Source organism: Juglans regia, unplaced genomic scaffold (genome assembly GCF_001411555.2).
Source record: "Juglans regia cultivar Chandler unplaced genomic scaffold, Walnut 2.0 Scaffold_7, whole genome shotgun sequence".
Taxonomy (NCBI): Eukaryota; Viridiplantae; Streptophyta; class Magnoliopsida; order Fagales; family Juglandaceae; genus Juglans; species Juglans regia.
In genome coordinates, this window is record NW_023361867.1 from 8209 (window position 1) to 12122 (window position 3914).

The window sequence follows — 3914 nt, forward strand, 5'->3', positions numbered from 1 at the left end:
TTTATTATATTTTGTGTAAAAATTCTAAAAAATTGTAATAATTAAATAAATGAATTGAAATGAAATTAAAGATGCTTTTTTCTAGAGTAAAATCAAGAATTTTAACAGTTTTAGCTCTTAAAAATTACTCTCAGATAAATATTGTAGGCAAGCCAGAGTGAAAATGATATCAACAAAGTAAGCAGAAGACCAATCCCATTTTTACGAATGGGAAGTGCTAAAATTAAAAATAAATTTTATTAAAAAATAAATTTACAAATTGATATAATTTTATATAATATATTAGATTTACTTAAATTTATTATCTACCGTATCTTATTAAATTACGTCTATTTATTAATTTACATTTTTACAATTTTATTTTTACCGCATTTCTATAATGAAAAGCACAAAGCATTTGGTAAGATCTACTCCTCAAATAATAGAGCAAGGGACTCCAAGTGTCGTGCATCTAACGAACCATGAGTGGCTCACATATATGTGACCAAGGCTTTAGACACAAAGATGACACGTGAAATTCATAATTTTTCAAAATTTTCACAGTTTTATTTTTAAATATTACTCAAATATAAGATATTTTTTAATTTTTAATTTTCAACTTTTTTATCGAATCATATTATCAAATCAATATTCAAACACAAAAACTAATAAAAATTTTATAAATAAAAATCAATACAATTTTTCTAACTTTAAAATAAAAATACTATTAAAAAATTATATTCAAATAATTTTTAAATTTATAATATTTTTATTTAATTTTTTCTCTATATTTTTTAAAATCCAATCAACATCTTTAACTTAAAACATTTTACTATTTTATGCACAAAGTTATGAGATATCTACATATAGATAGTGAGAATACCCGATAAGTGTTGAGAAAGTTTATGAATAATTATGAGTAGAGATTAATGAGTGGATTTGTAGATTCTATTGAGAATATTTTGAGTTGTTTAGATGTATAAAATATGTTGACTTTTGAATAGGTAGTTGAAAAATATATGAGTCCCATCAATAATTAATTTTTTTTAATGATAAATAAATGATTATTTTTTTTATATATAATAGTAATTTTTTTTTTTCTTTCCATACTTTCCAACATATAACTGTTTATTTATATATAATAGTGATAAATATTATAAGGTTTTTTTTTCCTTTCCTCACTCTCTCTCTCTCTCTCTCTTCTCTGGCCCAATTCCTTCAGCCCAATTCTCCTTCAGCCCAACCCGGCACTGCCGCGCGCCGCCTAGCCTCACCGCCACCATCGACGACTCCCTTCACACCAGCGACCAAGCCAGCCGCCATCGATCTCTCCCATGCGCAGCTCTCTCTCTCCCCTACGGTAACCCAACTGAAATGGATTTCACTTATTTCTCTCCACTTGTGCTGCCATATGTGGCCACCCAGCCTCACTGCCACCACTGGTGACTTCCCCTCACGTCAGTGACCAAGCCAGCCACCACCAATCTCCCACACGCTCAGCTCTCTCTCCCCTACGGTAACCCAACCGAAATAGGTTTCACCCATTTCTCTCCACTTGCACCGTCGTACGTGGCCACCCAAGCTACCGCACCTCCACCACCTCACACCTAAGTACGTAGTAGAACTTATTATTTAATCTATAAGTTATAAGATGACCTTGTTTGGATTTAGATATGAGCTGAGATGGTTTTAGATAAGTTGAATAAAATATTATTAGAAAATAATTTTTAATATTATTATTATTTTGAGATTTGAAAAAATTGAATTATTTATTATATTTTGTATGAGAATTTAAAAAAATTTATGTAATGATGAGATGAAATTAGTTGAAGTGAGTTTTGAATTCAAACCGAACTAATGCTACAATGATGCATGCATGCGAGAATCTGATTCATGTAAAAAATAAGAGGAAAAAAAAAAAAAAACGAAGTAGATCTTACTCACAAGGACGGATGAGGGGCAGCTACAAATTCAGCTGCTTGTAAATCCCAGTGTAAAAGTAGTAATTACCTGTGGTCCGTGGAAGACGAACTAATTAGATTGATGGTTATATATATGTGTATATATATATATACACACACACCAATGGCGCTCACGGAACCGAAGAACATATATGCAAGGTCTGTCATTATAAATTGAATATTAATTAAGAGCAATTTGGGTATTATATAGTACTCTATATTTACGCACATGCACAGAAGTTTTTGCACCAAGTTGGTGAGAAAAATAAGATAGAAACTAACCAGTAATATGTATATATATAATTAGAGATATATGATAGATACTTATTATATATAAGAAAATGTTTAATTGAATATATGAGTTTGGCCCAGCCCCTCGATCTTACCGCTCATGTATTTTTATTTTAATTTTTGAATTTAAGTAATTTGAAATCATGAAATGCTGCTTAAAATATGAAATTATTTAATCTTATCACATAATGGACGAAGAGTAGTACTGTTAGTAATTAACTTATTTTTAATCCTAAGGTCAGTCTATATATAATTGACTATATATTATATTATTAATTATTAAATAAAAAGGAGGGGAGGTGGAGGCGGAGGCGGAGGCCCATGATGGCCACCCTGGGCCCCTTGGTAGCAGTATCTCCCTACTTGAAAATGTCAGATCTGGGTCTTAAACTGACTAACTTTGTATGTTGCTTTGAATAATTTAGGTCGTAAAGTCACTAAAGATTCGTTTAGATTAGTGAGTTTTTATTTATTTATTTATTTATTTATTTATCTCATCTCATATTATTATTATAATTTTTTAAAATTTTTATATAAAATATAATAAATAATTTAAAATTTCAATTCAAATTTTTTAAATTCTAAAATAATAATAATATTAAAACATAATATTCTAATAATATTTTATAAAACTTTTAATTTTTATCTAAAATTATCTCATTTTATTAAGTATCACTATCCCAACCAGCCTGACTAGCAGTACAAAAAGTTTGAAATCTTAATAGAAAAACCGAAAAGTGAATAAATATATTAATTGAACTATTTTCTTTCAAAAACTTAGTTTTTAATAATTTTATGTGGGTCGTGTCATCTGCTTGTCGAGTGATTGTAGACCAGTTGGGTGTGTTATCACTTTTGTTTTTTTTTAGTAAAAGGCAAGTGGTCTTAATAATTATTAGAGAAATATTTTAGTTATAAAATCTTTTAATAAAAATAAATTTATAATTTGATATAGTATATTAAATTATAAAATAAATTTTATTATAAAGTTGATTGAATGCATTTCTCTATTAAACTTGCCTAGTGGTCATATAAATAAACATTAACTTTTGCACCGATGGAATCAATAATAAATGAATAATTATGCAAACAACACATTTTACAATATATGATTTAACATAAGAATATTTTTATAAAATAATATTATTGTTATAAGGTAATTTACAAAAATACCCCTCCTATTAAAAAATATTGTTTCATAAAATGTTGTAAAAATTAAAAGTTGTGTTTATTGGACTCCACCGACATTACTGTTATAAGATAGTAAATATTATTGAATTTATTTATTTTTTAAAATATTTAAACATGTTGAAAGATATGTAAAAGAAAAAAAACTGCAATTGCAGTAGTGATAGATTGGAAGCATCGGTTGAATTCCATCTTAATTCACTCTCATAATATATAGAAAAACTGTCTAAAAGGATAATGAACTGATTTAGGCATCGATGGCGTGTCATCAATCCCAAGCCCTCATGTTCCTTGCATTGCAAGAAAATCAAATCCGATAATTAGTATGATACACATTGTTAACAATAGGGTTGTAAGACTATTAGTCGAGATCAAAAAAATCGATCGGACTGAATGTGTATATATTTATATTTTAAATATTTTTTTATATAAAATATATTATGTTATATAATAGTTGATTAAATTAATTGTATAATTTTCATTCAATGGATTATT